This window comes from Eptesicus fuscus, chromosome 9 (genome assembly GCF_027574615.1).
Source record: "Eptesicus fuscus isolate TK198812 chromosome 9, DD_ASM_mEF_20220401, whole genome shotgun sequence".
In the NCBI taxonomy this organism is placed as follows: Eukaryota; Metazoa; Chordata; class Mammalia; order Chiroptera; family Vespertilionidae; genus Eptesicus; species Eptesicus fuscus.
In genome coordinates this window covers 24,810,194-24,827,135 of record NC_072481.1, presented here as the reverse complement: position 1 = coordinate 24,827,135, position 16,942 = coordinate 24,810,194, and positions in this window count along the sequence as shown.

Here is a 16,942-nt window from a genome sequence, read left to right as displayed (position 1 = left end):
CCCATCTTGTCTTCTCATTGTCTTTCCTGTCCCACCTTAAAATAGTGAGAACAAAGGGCAAATTCTGTGGCATTGTCAGAATGGAAAGGCCCGTTTCAGTTTTTTTTGGCTTCTTGTCGGAAGTCTTGCCTTCAATTGACACCCAAGTATCCTTTGCAAACAGAGAAAATGGAAAATGAGGCGTCCACAATTGAAGCTAGTGGCTACAGAATATGAGGACGATTGAGTCAGAGAGGAAGGGAGGGAAAGAGAGAGAGAGAGAAATAAAAGAGAGAGAGAAATAAAAGAGAGAGACTATGCAATGGAGTTGCAGGGCTAACGTCTGATTTTATTCCATGACTCCCTTCCCTAGTTGGGTTTTCCCGGTGGGAGGAAAACCCAATTCTTCTATGACTGTTCAGAGGGGTAATTGCAGATGGAAGTGATGGATTCTCAATGACCTCCCTCCCTTCTTCCCTACCTCATGTCCCCCTTGGGCCATTGAGCCACCATATCTGTGGTGCGTGTTTGAACACAGGGCCCCCTACTTGGGGATGGTGAGGTTGGCGTGGACCAGCCCCTGGAGCTCGGTAGGCATGGTGCCAAACGGCTCCTACCGCAGCTGTGCAGAGCCAGCCTTCCACGTCCAGGCCCCTCCCATTCTGCTTGCAACCCGGCCGGCTTGGTTTTTAGAAGGTAAAACGGTGAACCTTGTGGGAGGCTCTTATTCACCAAAAGGCAAGAGAGGCTGGGCCTGCCTGAAAGGTGTCAGAGATGGGGAAGTGAGGGAGGGGAGGGTGGAGGCACTAACTAGCTCCTGTGTGAGTCTAGTCGGGGTCTCACTGAATGGGGAAGTCTTGCTTTCCCGGTGCTTACTGGGCTCTTGGCTGTCTGCATGGGGCCAATGATCAGAACCTGCACGGGTAGCCTGACTGGGCTCTTTCCTGGGCACTGGGGGTCACTCTTGGCCCACCCAAGGGCTGGATCAGGGCCTGTCTTGAGCTGTAGAGGAGGCTTTAAGGGGTCGCTTGTCGCTAGCAGCAGAGAGCTACCTGGGGCCTTGGCCAGGGCTGTGCCAAATTCCAACAGTTCTCCAACTGCCTTGGGCTCGGGCTCAGCCTCCACACCTCCTGCTCAGAACCAGGGCAGACAAGCTCGGGTCCTGCCAGGTCCTTGGGGCTTTAGAAGGCACGGTTCCAGGTGCAGGAGGCCAAATTATGAAGTCTGTCTTTCTAGGCTTGGGGGAGTTTGTCTGTCGTCTTCCCCCAACGCTGCCTTAGCAGTGCTTTAAGGCTTAGCATGTGTCTTGCTAGTACTACTGTGAGAGTCACCTCAGCGGTCTTCCGCTTCCAGTTTCTCCTCTCCGGTCCTTCCTCAGCACTGGGCAGTGACAGGTATTGAATGCAGCCATATGTCAGACACGGAATGGTTACTGGTGACACAGACGTGAATGAGACCCAGATCCTAAGCTCCAGAGGCCCCTGGTCGGCGGAGGAGAGAGACTGTGACAGATGGTGACAACAAGGTGTCTTTTGTGCTGTGACCGTGGTGAGCCGACGCACGCTGCTTTGGAAGCATAAAGCAAGTCACAGCGAACCACACTAGTGACATCAGGGCAAGGAGGCATTTGCCTGACAATGAGGTGGGAAGGAGAGTTTAGGCAGCAGGGACCCGTCAGTCCGGACTGGGCAAGTCTGCTGCCTCCGGACCTCGGATAGAGAGGACTCAGGCTGGACTAGTAGTCAGGCCGCGGCCGGAGCACGCAGGACCTTGGACATCCAACTAAGTTGGTTGGGATTTTTGCCAAAACCAAAATCAAATCAGGCTACTCCCTGCTGATAAAGCTGAAGCTGCCACCAGGCAGAGCACGTGTTCTGTGCTGCGCCGTTTGCTCGAGCTGTTCCCTTCCCTCGGCCACTTTCCTTTCCCCAGAGCCATCCCTCAGAGTGACCCTAAACCCAACCACCTCTGCGAAGTTTCCCAGGTCCCTGCAACCAAACATGACTTTGCCTTCTTCCAGCCCTCACCCCTCAAAGCATTTGCGTCTGATTCATTTTTTTCTCCATAGAGACCCATACAGAGCCTGTCAAAGGTTTGCTACACTAAGACTCTGCTGTTGAAGCTTGTGAATGTTTGAATTGTGCCCTCCCCTCCTAGTAGTACTAGCAAGACACTAGAGGAGGCACAGAAGGACCCTCCTCTCAAGGCTTTATAGAGGGACTTTGATTTCAAATCTCTGACCTCCAGAAATGTTAAGACACCAAATTTTGGTTGTTTCAATGCCCCCAGTTTTTGGTATGGGAGCCCCAGGAAATGCAGACAATGCCCTCTCCTCCTCCTCTTTCTCTGTTGTGCCACAGTCCTGTTGTCTGGACCCCGACAGCCACACCTAGGCCTGGCTCCTCCCTCTGGCCCCTCCCTGACTCACCTGGGCTCCCAGCTGCCATGGCTTCTTTGCCTTTTGCCAAGGCCCTGCTCAGTGCTGGTCGGCCGGTCTGCTATGCTGCCATTTGCTCTTGTGTTGGTGTGCTCTGCTTGGGGCATAGATGTGGGTTTTAACCAGGGCCTCCTGGAGACTTAAAACGTTTCCTCCAGGAGTAACTGTGAGCGTGGGGGCTATTGCAGCATCACAGAATGGCAGGGCTGGAGGAGATGGGAAGTCTGGGGGCTCAGCACATATTCATCGAGCCCTCCCTCCCCCATGCCAGGCCCTGGGCTAGGTGTGGGAAGCACAATGGTAACTAGAGGAAAAAAATATAAAACCTGCCCTTGTGGATCTCATTCTCCAGTGGGAAGGGTGGGCACTAGCTATTAATCAAAGAATCACCTAGCTAGACGCCAAATTACAACTAAATATTTGATAAATATTTATGAGAGAGAGATACATGGTGCCGTGAAATCAGGATGGAAACTGAGACACGGGGCAGCTTTGTGGGTGACAGATCGAGGAATGGGACCTCTCTGCAGTCACACCTCTGTTTTCACGGAGGGGAGCTGCACCCGCCCGTATGTAGAGCTCTCTGTGCACCCAGGAAGGAAATGGCCTCACCAGTATGCTCTCCAAAGCTGGGAAACGCCGGAGAGAAAGATCTGATGCTTCTTAAACGTTTATTTATTCCTTTATTCATCCACTTAGTATACATTCAACAAGCATTTATGGTGTACCTTCTGTGTACCGAACGCTGGCTAAGTGCTCTAGACACACATTCAGTCCCTTCGCTTGAAGAGCACACAGTCTAGCCCAGAAGGTAGACAAATGGGCAAGCAGCTATAATCTCGTGTAATAATGATATGGTTCAACCTGCTTGCCTCTGTCCCCAAGTGATCCTATAGAGAAAGGGCAAGTCAGGCTCGGCCTTGAAGGATGAGGCTGATGGCGATGGAGAAGTGGAATGGGGCTGCTGACGGGGGGGGGGGGGGGAGTCCCAAGAGGGAACAGCAGGGTGAAGACGTGAGGACGGGGAGGTTCCTGACACACCTGGGAGGTGGCAAGCGAGTGCCCTGTGACCAGGGTGCAGAGGGCAGGAGCTGAGAGCGCTGAGAGGCCATGCTGACAAAGACCAGTTTCCATTTTTTCCTGTGAATTCCTGTCCCTGGGTGACTTGGGTGAGATAAGCTGTCGTCTCCCACAGTCCAATTCTAACCAGTTCTGAAGGTTGTAGAACTATTTTTGGCTAAATGCTGTTCTTTTCCTTAAACAAGCCAAACTCAAGGCGTTACTGGGCGGGTCCCACACCCACATCTCCACTTTTGTCCCACATCCTAAGGTATTATAGCAAACAGTGCCGTGGACTGTTCAGTAGGACAGACCTGGGTCTGGAGCCTGCCTCTGCCATTTGCCAGCTCTTACAATGATGACAAGTTATTTTCCTCCTCTGAGCCTCCGTTTCCTCATCTGTATAACAGGGATAAAAATCTCTACTTCGCAAGATCCAGAAAAGTACCAAGCACATAGTAGGCACTCAAGAAAAATTTCCCTTTGAGATCCTGTAGCTGGAGAGACCACCAGAAATGGACCCACTGCCTCTCCGAAGGTGGGTTGTGGCTGCTGCCAGGTGCAGGCCGGGGAAGACCAATTTCCCTTTCTTTTAGTTTAAGTGTCATTAGAATGTGCCAACTCAGTGGACTTGGCTGAATCTAAAAAATTAGCACCCAAACCTAATTTTTCACTTTAAACTGGTAGCCCCTCTCCCTTTAAAATGGTCTTTGTTTCTGTAGCAAAGAGAGTGTGTGTGTGTGTGTGTGTGTGTGTGTGTGTGTGTGTGTGTGTGTTGGCAGGAGGGGCCACAAAGAGGCAGGTGTATTTTTAGAGCTGTAGAGCGCCTGGCAGAAATTGAAAATAAGGTTTTCAAGTTCGTGTATTTATGCTTTAGAGGAGACGTAGAAGGAGAAGCTCAGTGGCGGTCTGTGTGTCCTGTTCAATATCTCAGATGCTTTCTGTGACATGCCTCCCAGCATTCTGATGAAAAAGCCGCCTGCCCATTCCTGGCCGGCCTCCCTTCTCTCCCCTCCCCCCCCCCGGGGGGCCTGGATCTCCCAGGTGGGTGGCAGTGCTCCCCGAAGAGGAGCCTTTTGTGCAAATCTCCCGCCTGAATGAGAAACCTGCCTTCTCGGGTTAGCAGGGCCCCGCGGTCAGGGCAGATTAACCCCAAGGGGTGGTCGGTGCACAATTAACATTTTTGCCTCTTATTTTAATTAAGAAGGGCCAGGGGATGGGGTGTTAGCATGGCTAATGGGACCGTGTGGCATGTGCTGACTACCGGAGGAGGTTCGGTTATTAGCACTTGTTGAGGACTTTCTAGATAATTAAATACCACATTAATCATCGCTCTGAACGGACACAGATTTTCATTTCCGTCTGGACTCCTCACATGCAGGAGGCAAAGTGGCTCCCGGACCTGGTGGTGCCCAGCACACCGCCCGGAGCTCACCCCACACGTGCCCACTTCAGTGATTTTGTGGAAAAGGAAAGATTCTGCCAGACATTCGCCTTCCTTGTTCTGACAGCTGAAGCTCTCTTCACAGGCACATTAACATGACCTCATTAGTTCCTGCATCTACTCTTCTAACCACATACAACGGAGTGCAGTAGGAGCCAATCATGCTAATTACATCAGATCGGTTTGCATATTCATAAACCATTTTCTGTTTTATGGACAGCAAAAATAAACACAGTATCTCTTTAATAATTTTAAGTGGGTCACTTTCAGGACTGTATCTGTTTTAAATAAATTATCATATTGTTAAAGGCCACAGTCAAAAGTTATTTTTTGAGCATCCTGAGAGCTGGGGGTCGGGCGACAGGGCATGTGGAGGGGACTCGTAGAATCGACAGGATTAATGGATTGGTCAGTTTTCAAGGTCTCTTCTGCCAAAGAAAATCCAAACTTGAAAAACCTCCCTGGTTTAGTGAACAGGTGCCATGCAGCCTCTCACCAACGACAAAATAGATTCTTGTCAGAAATATGAGATTATCGAAATCCCAGTCTTAAACAGCAGGGAGTGAAAACCAGTAACATACCAATTCCTGTATTTTCTTGGTAGCCGTTCCATTTTAGGGGCTGGCTTCTTCCAGCAGGATGAAGAATTGGCATAACAACCAGAAGTCAAATGGGCAGAAACGGACCTTCCCCCTGCCCCACGAATGCCACATTCTTCCCAGGTGACATTGGGGCCAGAACAGGTGGCCTAAGGCCCCCTGTTGTTCTGTGGGGGTTCTTTCAATTCAGGATCTGTCACCATCAACAGTGGAGCTGGGTTATAGACTCCCTTTGCTTTAAAGGGGGAAAAAAGCTTTAACAAAAATGCACAAGATTTTCAGAGTAAGAGTACTTAGCCTAGCTAAGGGAATAAACTGCTTTCAGGACTACCCAAAGACCTGGTTACATGAGACAATTGATTTGATCATTATAAATCGTTCCTGTTCATTCATTAAAGTAGGTCCTAGAGGACTACTGTCGCCCTAATCTGATCGAGTGCTGTATGTGTTTTAAGGTAATAAGCCTTTCTTTATTTAAAAAGCATCCCATAATCTAGGCATTCCACGGATGCAAGCGGACCTTTTTTTTTTTTTTATCACGTTTAATAGAGGTGGTGCCGCATTTACATGCCGTTTCCAACACCACAGTTATTCCTGGTGCTGGATCTTGCTTCCCTTTCTTTGTTGTCAGCACTCCTGGGAGAATGAACGTGGCATTTCTTGGCGGTAGTTTGGGCTGTCCCCATGTTGTTGTTTTTGAAATGCTGCTTCCGATCGAGTGGGTGTAGAAGCGGGGAAAGGCTCTCATTTGCCTTAATGCACAGGGCCCTGACTCAGAGCTTCCCGAGGCCCTTCGGCTCAGCCTCCAGAAGCGTTTGCGTGGATTCACCTTCACTAGGTTAGTAGACTCTGAGCACAGATGGCTGCCCCGTGTCATTTTCTGAACCAGAGTTGAAGCTCTTGTGTGTCAGCCACACTGATGTTGAAATACCCTATTATTTGTGCAATATACCTTGGAATTATGGCTTATAATTTCATGAAAGCCTAACATAGCTGAATGTTTACAAGTTCTATCCCCTGGGGAAATATATAGTGTTCATTTCTTTTGTTTAGTCTATTTAAAGTAGGACTAGATACAAAGCAGGAATGATTGACAAATTAATGCTCTCAGCTCCTACTCGAAAGTACTTGAATTATTAGTACAAAAAGCATGTTACAAACTGTAATAATTTTAACTCCATTTCATTGCTAAAAGCTAATAATAATGAAAACAAATGAAAATAGTAATGCAATCTAACACCAGCCAGAATGGAAGCAGTCACAGAGCTGGGACTCCGCCGTCAGATTATTAGTTCCATTAAAACTCAGGAATGGGCGAGCCTGTGCATTTATTTTGGATTCAGTTCTGTGGGGGGAGAAAAAGAGGAAAAAAGATGGCCCCCATGCAACATCAATCAGACCTAAGCTTCCTCCTTTCGCCCTTTTCCTCCATAGTGAGGGACTGCATTCCCACAGTGACTGCACTCCCACGGCGGAGGAGCAGGGGCAGAGGAGCTAATGGTGGCCGTGCCAGGGAGTGGGAAGTCACTGCGGATTGCAATTGGAACAAAGGAGTCTCCAGTCCCACCTGCAGGCTGTGCCAGACACCTCAGGGGCAGGGGGAGACCTGTGCTTGCCAGGAGAGCTGGACAGAGGGGCGGCCCTGAGTAGAGAGCTCCAGTTCACAGGAAAAAGTCCCCTCTTCCTTACCCTTGTTGTTCTGTCCGGGTCTTCAGTGGATTGGACGAGGCCCACCCACAGTGGGAAGACAATCTGCTCTACCAATTCCAATATTAGTCTCATCTAGCAACGCCCTCCCAGACTCACCCAGAATAATGTTTGGCCCCATGTCTGGGCACCCCGTGGCCCAGTCAAGTTAACACATAAAATCCACCATCACACTTGGGATCCCTAATCTGAACTCATCTTGGTTAGTGCATTGATTATTATCTATGGACGCAAAACAAGCCACTCGGTGTGGTTCTTCTGGTTTGGGCTGTTGGATTGCTTCCTGCTGAGCTCACCCATGCACGGCAGTCGGTGGGTGAGTTGGCTACGGCTGAATGACCCAGGATGGCCTCACTCACATGTCTGGGGGTCGGCAGGCTGTCAGCTGGGGGGGATGGGCCATGTGCCTCCCAGTCGCTGGCAGGCTAGCCAGGGTGTCTTTTCACGGGGGCAGTCACAGGGCTCCAAGGGCAAGTGCTTTTCAGGTATTTGCTGTTGTCGTATTGGCCCCTTTGGCTAACGCAAGTCACCTTGGCAAGCCTCAAGTCAGTGTGGGAGGGAGTTACCCACGGGCGTGGGCGCAGGGAGGTGTAGACAAGTCAGAGGCCATTCTGCAACCATCTGCCACAGACAGTTTCCTGGTTCCCGGGATGCTCTCTCTGACCCAGGCACGGAGGGGCAGGTGTGGGCAGATAGGCACATTCCTTCCCAACCTCTTCTGTGGATTCCTTGCCCACAGCCTATCCTTTAAATGCTGCTAATCTCTAAGGCTCCGTCCTTGGCTCCCAGTGCTGAGGGTCATGTTGGGACACCAACCTGCACACCCAGCCCGGAAACGCTGGAATATCAGAGCAGATTACGGAAGGAGAATGTGCCCATAAGCCTTGATGCCTTTGAGTGGGGACTCTGAAATATTATGTGGTCCTGCCCCTTGAAGAACATGTTCTAAATTCCTTGGCAGAATGAAAGGATCAAAGGTGCTTGAGGAAGTTCTAGAAGGAGCTGTGTTCACAGAGAAGTCCGATCAGCCAAGCCCAGAAGCTCTGCCACGTTTTTGAGCACAGCTGGTGCTTGCCCTGGTCAATATCCAGCCTCAGGGTCAAGAAGAGAAAGCACTGTGGCTGTTTAGGGAGAAGCTAGAGCCATCTGTTGTGAGGAAAGGATGGGGTGGAAGGAGCTGGGATTTCTGTGTCCTGCTATCTTAGGTCAGGAGGTGCCTCAGAGTCAAATATTCCACGATGATCACCCACACTCCGGAGCGTGGCGGCACACGTGGTCAGGAGAGCCAGATCGGCTGTGAGTTTTTGGCAGTGGCAACAAAGGCATCTTCCCAAGATGAAGACCATTTGGCCCAGACATTCCAGGAATCTTGCCTTGGCCTGGTGGCCCCTGGACTCTGACAGCCTGGTAGCCGGGCGTGGCTGCGGATCACAGGCTTTGCTGTAGCTATGGAGCTGGATTCTGTGCACAGCCAGCAGAAGCCATGATGAGCCGCCTACAGTGCTTCCTTGTGTGTTATGCTTCTGCCTTTGGAATTCAAATATTGTGCAGAAATGCAGGTTTATTGTTATCAATCCCATCTCCCGAAACTTGACAAATGCATTCTTATGCAGATAATTAAGAGATAATGTCAACTGAACAAAGCTCTGTCACCGAAATAATGGTTTCCTGCTGTGAAGTTTATGCCGCAGCAAAGTCAAGGTGTTTGTTCCCAAAGTATAGCTCCCTATCCCTTTGACAACTGTCTGTGACATCCTCCTTCATCCCCTCGCCCCGCCTCCCCAAGTCATGATTACAGTAGAACGCGTGTCTGGAGACACCAGGTGGTGTTGAGACTTCTCTTTGCTCAAGAGTCCTCGATTGAGACCTGCATTCTGGGCTTCCAACACAGGCTTTTCTGCTTCTCCTCTGTGGAAGTCGCCTCAGGCAAAACTGCCCCTCCTCACTCTGCCTTTATGTCCCCTCTTCTAACCTGAAAAGAATAACCTCTGACCCCAAATCCGAAGTTAAATGCAACACAACTGCTGGCATTTGGATACCGTAGGTTTTTAGCAGAATATGTATGTAATGTAGCCATGGGGCCTCATTTCGGCTCCATCGTGTTATAGTTCTATGAGCAAATGTACAAACAAGCTCATAGACCAAGTTAAAGTGGACTTTGAAGGCACTGGGATTGGACATCACTTAGAAGAACTAACGAAGCTTGTGTCATGCAGGCTCTATCATGCCTTTCTTTTGCGTGATACAATAAGGAGTTAAGAAGGCATATTACCTCCAGTGCAAGGGTCAGAAATAGCACCGGTCTTACCCAGGATCCTGGGCACAGCCAGGAGCAGTCAAGGCAAGCCGCCTACAGTGCTTCCTTCTGTGTGATGCTTCTGCCTTTGGAATTCAAACATTGTGCAGAAATGCAGGTTTATTGTTAGCAATCCCACCTCCTGAAACTGGACAAATGCATGAGGCTGGAGGGCCTCCTCTTCATGAAGCAAAAGCAAAAATTTCATGAGAGCCCGGCCCCTGCCGGCATAGCTCAGTGGTTGAGTGTTGACCTATGAACCAGGAGGTCACAGTTCGATTCCTTGTCAGGACACATGCCCGGGGTTGCAGGTTCCATCCCCAGTGCATGGCGTGCAAGAGGCAGCCGATTGGTGATTCTCTCTCATTATTGATGTTTCTATGTCTCTCTTCCTCTCTGAAACCAATAAAAATATATTTTTAAAATTTCACTAGAGGAGTGTAAGCCGTGCTCCCCTAGAGCAGGGGTAAATAGGGTTGTGCATTGGGAGGGTGGGCTGGTGGGCCTGGGGAGGGATGCACAACTCTGGGGCCATCTCCAGTGAGGCGAGTGTGTGGCTTCTTGGGGAGCAATGTTGTAAAGATTCCAAGTCCATCTGTTCCAAACACTCCATAGAGTTTTATTTCTCGGTGTCTTTTATTTATACCGATTGGCATTTCATTATCATAGGCCATAAGATGAAAACCCCAATTTCTGTTCTGATGTGTTGGTGGTCTTTAAAGTAGAACCTGACAACAGGCATGAAAAAGGGAAGGCACGGGGTTAGGAGATGAGACCCAGGTTCTAGTCCCTGCTCTGCCCTCCTTCCTGGTGGCCTTGGGTGTGCCATTTCAACCAGGTCTCAACAAGGAGGGGGCACCTGGTGGTGTCTAAAGTATTCCCCGATTTCACATCTTATTGTCCTGATACTTAGGGTTAGAGAGGATCATCTGGTAGAATTGTGTTATTAATCCCGTGTTTGAAATATGATGTTAGAATTGAATCAAAATGTACTTTTCCTTAAATTTACATTTCTCCTCAGATTTGTCGGGTGTATGATTAATCATTGGAAAAGAAGCCACAGTTCCTAAAAGCTGATTTCTGGAAAGGATCCCTTTCTTTCAGTAGAGAGTCTTTGAGGAGATTTCTCTTATTTTTTTAGCTTTTCCTAATTTTTTTCTTTTCTTTTTTATTTATTGATTTGAGAGAGACAGAAGAAGGGGAGAGAGGAGGGGAGAGAGAGAGTTTTGTTGTTCTACTTATTTATCCATTCATTGGTTGATTCTTGTATGCGTCCTGACTGGGGATCAAACCCACAACTTTGGCGTATCAGGACGACACTCGAACCAACTGAGCTACCCGGCCAGGGCCCCTAATTTTGTCTTAAGGAGAAATGGAAATCAATGATTTGGATTGAGACTAACTCGTGCCTATATTATAAAGCTTAATGTGTTAACATTAATTTTGGAGAACCAAGGTTGTAGTGTTGTGTTTTTGAATACTATACTTCTCTGGGGCTAGTGCTTAAAATAATTATACTTAGAAAAAGATATTTTTGGGGAAACCCCACACCTGCCAAATGTAGGCATAATTGAGAATTATATTTTAGGTTTTTATTTTGTGGCAGGAAGAATGGGGTAATACAGATATTTGAAGTTTTCAGGACTTAGAATTCTTTTTTGCATGCTTAAGTTAGCTTCTTCTATGTGACAGAAAGAGGTACATCCTCTGAAAATAGAAGAAGAATGCAAAGAAATATCTCAGCTAAAACTGGGGAGGAGAAGTTGAAAAGCACTTTTGTATAATAAAATGGGAGAAAGGGAGTGAGGAAGCTCCTGAGAGCAAGGGACAGAGAGGACAGGGAGGAGGCAGAGGAGAGAGAAGAGGGAGACAACAGAATCAAGTGACAGTCTGTTAAGAAAAATATTTCTAATAATGAATTATAATTTGTTATAACTTTGCTGGAATATAAACCCACTTCCTTTCATAAAGTCTCCTGAACATGTGTAGACCTTTAGTAAGCAGGGGATTTTATTTCTTTGTTTTTGCTGCTGTTACTTTTTTTTTAATCCTCACCTGAGGATACTGCTTTTTAAAATTGATTTTGAGAGAAAGAGAAACATCGATGTGAGCGAAACATCAATCGATTCCCTCCTGTACACATCTTGACCGGGAATTGAACCCGCAACCTTTTGGTGTACGAGCCAGGGCACTGCTGTTACTATGTGTTGGGGGAGCCTCCTTTCCCAGGTTTCTTTCCATGGGGAAGGATGGCAAGCTGTACTCTTGCCCTGAATTGATGTTACTCATTTGGCCCCCAGGGTGGAGGGTGATGAACCGATGGTTGAATTTGGAGAGAAACCTGGCTTGTAGCTTTTCCTTCTTCTCTCATCCCTACCTCCCGCCCCCGTCATTTTGGGAGCGTCTCAGCAGAGAACCTGCCCATGGGCAGTCCTAGCAGTGAAGGCAGGGGTGACCGTTCTCCAGCCATCCTTGTGATGCACTGGGTCGTTGGCCCAATCCTGGGCTTCAATATTAGGAAGCCCATTGTCACCCGTGACCAAGTCATACCTTCCAGAACCAATCTGATCAGTAATAAGGCCAACATTTTAATTCCCACCTTCTTGACCCACATCTCTTTCAATTGGTCCAGACCTCAGGCAGGAAGGACAGAGGGGGAGACCAGTGACTCTCTTAACTCCACGCACAGGAGCCCACATATTAGCCCTAGCCGATTTGGCTCAGTGGCTAGAGCGTCGGCCTGAGGACTGAAGGGTCCCGGGTTTGATTCCAGTCAAGGGAAGGTACCTCAGTTGCAGACTCTAGGCCCAGGAGGGGCAGGGAAGATCCTTTCTGGGCTCCCAGTGTTCTCCTTCTGAAATAACCAACTTCCAGCTGCTGACTGTTGAAAGGTGCACCCCCGCCCGGAGTACTTCCATCTGCGTTCTGGCTCTTCATGGAGAGCGTCGTCTTATTTCCTACCATCTAAAACCAACCTTAACCCTCCACCAGGGCTGCTCCACCCAGACCCCAAAGGCACTCTCCCCTCACCCTGTACTCCCCACACTGTGACTAGGAGAGCAGCATGATGGATGCCGTGGGGGCCAGGAAATATGCTAGTATTCCTTGATGGAACAACCAGTTCAATCCTCGGTATATATTGATGATATTATTCTCCACTTGCTCAAAGGCTACAAAGCACATCTGCAACCATCACCATACGGATTCCAGGAGAGACATGCTGCTATCAGCATTTTACAGACAAGGACTCAGGTCAGATAGCTGATGGCTCTGGAGCGCTGACCATGTGACAGGCACTATGTGGGCGCCTTAAACAGAAAATTTCAACCCTCACAACAGAGCACAGAGTACTACTCTTATCCCCATTTTACAAATGAGGAAACTGAGGCTATGAGAGGTTAGGGATCTTGTCTGAGGTCACACGGGCAGTAAGTGGTGGAGCTGGGCTCTAACCTGAGCACGTGACTCTGGAGCTCACTGGGCTGGACCATCCCCCTGTCTCCATGAAGAGATTCTCTCAAGGTGACATGAATCGAATAATCGAACCAAATTGAGCCCAAAATATGACACCATCATCTGTTCCCCAAAGGCATTTAATCAATCAATATTACCTGAAAGTAAAATTTATTTCTAACTAATAGTTCCTTAATTCTTCGGTTGGAAGGACAATCAAGATTTGTCATCAATAAATAGGAAACATTATGCAGTCTTAGTATTAGTTCAAGGAGAAGAATGAAATGCTACATGGAATTCTGCATCTATCTTCGTGTGCTGTAAAGTTACTAATAAATGTTGAGATTATGATTATTATAAGGGCAACCCAGGGGAAAGGCCCCTAGCCTGGGAGCCAGGATTTTGGTCTTAATCCTGATACTTAAGACAAAGACTCTCTCGTTGACCAAACTTTAGTCAAATTCCTCTGAGCACTCTTTTTGACTAGGTCTCAACCTTGGCTTTCTGTGTCTATCGCTGCAGAGCTAAATTTTAGCAAGAATTCTCCTAATTCAGTTTAACGAGAATCCCCTACCCTGATGTCTGATCATGAGCTTTATCCCTCACCTTTGATCCTTACGTCCCTGCCTGCCTCTAACAAGACTTCCCTTACCCTTGACATCTCCTCTTAGTAATTTTTCATCCACTGAGCCCCTCATTTTTTGGCTATAAATCCCCAGCTGTCTTGGCTATATTTGCCAAGTTGAACCCCATCTCTCTCTCCTGTTGCAATAGTCTTGAATATAGTCTTTCTTACTGTCTATATATATAAAAGGCTAAGAGACTGTCTGGCCAGCCGATAGGTATGATGTGCACTGACCACCAGGAGGCAGATGCTCAATGCAGGAGCCGAGCTGCCGTGACTTGGCAGCAGCGGTTCTCGGGTGACACACCCTGGAACCAGAAAGGAGGGAGCTCTCATACTCCGGAACCCCTCAGGGGGGATGTCAGAGAGCTGGTTTCAGCTCAGTCCCTGCAGGCCAGGCCGAGGGACCCCGTTCACTCTGCATATGCCCTTTGAGCTGCAGCACAGCCCCACGTGCAGCTGGCCGGGGAGGGATCATGAGAGGTTGGCTCCAGGTCGTGTCCGGCCCATCTAGCCCAGTCCTGCCCGGCCGGCCACCTTCTAATTAATTTCCTTTCAATGTGCATGAATCCGTGCACCGGGTCACTAGTTTTTAAGTAAGTGTCAGAATAATTTTTTCTTTAACACTTACTATCATACTGACCTCTTTGCACTTTATTTTCCTCCTCTGAAACTAAGTTCAATAATTCCTGTTTGGGATTCCTCCCGGTGCTTCTGGGAGAATCAAATGGGATACGAAATATTAATAATCCGTGTGAACTGTCAAATATTAAACAAACCTACGAATTATCTTTGAGAAAACTACCAGGAACCGCCATTTCTGTTCTGCTCTGTTGCGGGCCTTCCCCAGGCTGTGCGGGTGCCTCCAGAAAGGATCTGGCAAAATGGGAGCTAGGTGAACTGTGCCAGAGCACCGAGCTCCACACGGATGCTTGGGAACCTCCTGTACCCTCTCAGCACGCAAACTGTTGCAGTTCCCAAACCAAGAAAGATTTCACTGCCTCCGAAAGCGAGGTGTGATTGCACATTTCCCACACGGCTTCTGACGGCACGCACCGCACCACGCAGCCTGCTGAGGGAGTGGGTGTGCGTGTGTGTCTGTGTGTGTGAGTGTGTGTTTGTACTTGGAGAGGGTGTCTGTGAAATCGAAAGGGCCATATCGCACTCGCTGCAGCTCAGAACAGCCAGCACCTTCTGGGGAGCCCCAGCCTGTATTGACGCTGTGAGTTGTAACAGCTAGCATTCTGGAATTAACGTGTGAATGTGTTTGCCGTGGGTTAGTGGGGAAGTTTGCTGGCTTCCTCACGCTTTCAGAAACAGTAGCCAAGCTTAAGCTTGCTGGAATGGCCAGTTTAGCTCTGCCAGAGCACAATCACCTAGCCAGGAGGCACTTTGGGGGAAAGTGCTTTAGATCAGTAGCATGTGAGGCCATTGTTTCGATCACTATTAGTAGTAGTAGCAGTAGCAGTTTTAGTGGTAGAACTTTATTTTAAAGTTTATCTTTATTGTTGAAAGTATTGCAGATGTCTCCCCCTTTTCCCCAGCTGCTCCTCCCGCCCCCAAGTGGTAGTATTTTAAGTGTGTTTTGGCAACTGTTCTATCATTCTATAAAGGTTTAACAACTTAGACTGATTTAAGAATCCAACATGTAGAACCAAGGTGACCCTTTCTTCTTTCCTTCCCCTGTCCCTACCTGGTCTCGCTCTCTTCTCTTAAAAAAAACAAACATTGATTTCACATTCCTTCTTTGGACTAAATGGCCCAAACCATATCTGGGTTCTAAGTTGTGACAAAGCTGTGACTCTTCAGTTCATTCAACTATTCCTAGATATATTCAAGAATGAGAAGAGTGGCCATAATAGTTCGTGAGCCCATACCGTTGATGGGAAGGGAAAGTGACATGTTGGCCCTGGGCCACAAGCTCTCAGATGCCTGGAGCAAGGCCCGCTCAGCCTCTTGGGCACTGTGGGGGAGTGGCTAGCTTCCTAATGGCTTTTGTGACCTCTTTGTATCCAAGGCTGAAGACCCTGGGAAACACTAGTTACACGTCTCCAGGCTGAGGCTGCAGAGGTGGGCTTTAGAGATGCTAATTTGTGTAATGGCTTGGAGTTGATTGACAGGCAGCAGGACAATAAGCCCAGAAATGTGAATGAACCAGGCTGAGCAGAGCCTAGCCGGGCCTCTGGGGTGGAGGAACCTAAGGTTTAGATTCCAGGGAAGCTGACAATTTGGTTTCAATTCAGATATCTGCAGTGAGAGCTCAGCACATAAATACTAAGCAGTTAAGACTTTTTTGAACCAGGGGGTCCGTGGGTGAGCTTTAGGGGGGTCCCTGAAATGAAATGCAACATTTTATCTGTGGGAGAGAGGAGGCAAATGTTTCATTAGATTGTCAAAGGCATTTGTGACTCCAAAAAGTGTTTTAAAACTCCAAAATGTTTAAAAACCACAGGGCCCTGGATCTCCAGGGAGCAGGCTACCTCGGGAACTGGTCTGAATTGCCAAATCCAGGTGGGTGTGAAGCCCTAACACTCCATTAAATTTACTCCCCCAGTCTCCTAATTGCAGATTCGTTGTCACCTGTTAGTGCTGTGGCATTTGACTCTCTTGACTACTCCCTGGAAACTCTCTCTTCCCTGTGTCAGTGACACTAATCTCCGAGATTTCTTTTTGCTTCCCTGGTTTTCTCGGTTCATTGTCAGCCTTCTCCAGGGCTCCTCTCTGCTCTCTTTGCTGTTCCTATTTCCATGCTCTAAGTGGCCTTGTCCCCAGTCCCACTCCCTTGAAATTCCATGGTATGGCATCCACAATCTTCCCTCACCCTTTGCCTACCTGTCCTGTCCAATCCAGCCACCTTTTAATATTAATAAAGTTAAAAACTCGGTTCCTCAGTTACACCAGCTACATTCCAACTGCTCAGTAGCCCACATGTGGCTAGCAGCTAGCATCTTGGTAAATTGTAGGACATTGCCATTATTGCAGAAAATTCGAATGGACAGCGCTGGCCTAGCTAACTCCTGTGTGACCTTGGAAGTGCAGCCCAGTCACTCCCCACAGGAAGCCTTTCCAGTCGCACACACCCTTATTCTCAGCACCCTTTTCTCTGTACCACAAGGCTCGCTGACGTCTATGAATGCTCCACCATCCTGTAGGCTTCCTGAGGACAAGGGCCACACTTACTTGGCTCAGCACCACCAGCACCCGGCTCAGTAAGCATTTGCTAAATGAATAAAGTTGTGACAAGCTGAAGTGAGAAGGATAACCATAGCCCTCCCTCTACGTTATCCGCACCTGCAGCAAGTTAGCTGGTGAGGTGTGTTGGTTCCAGTTGGCCTACTGTGCA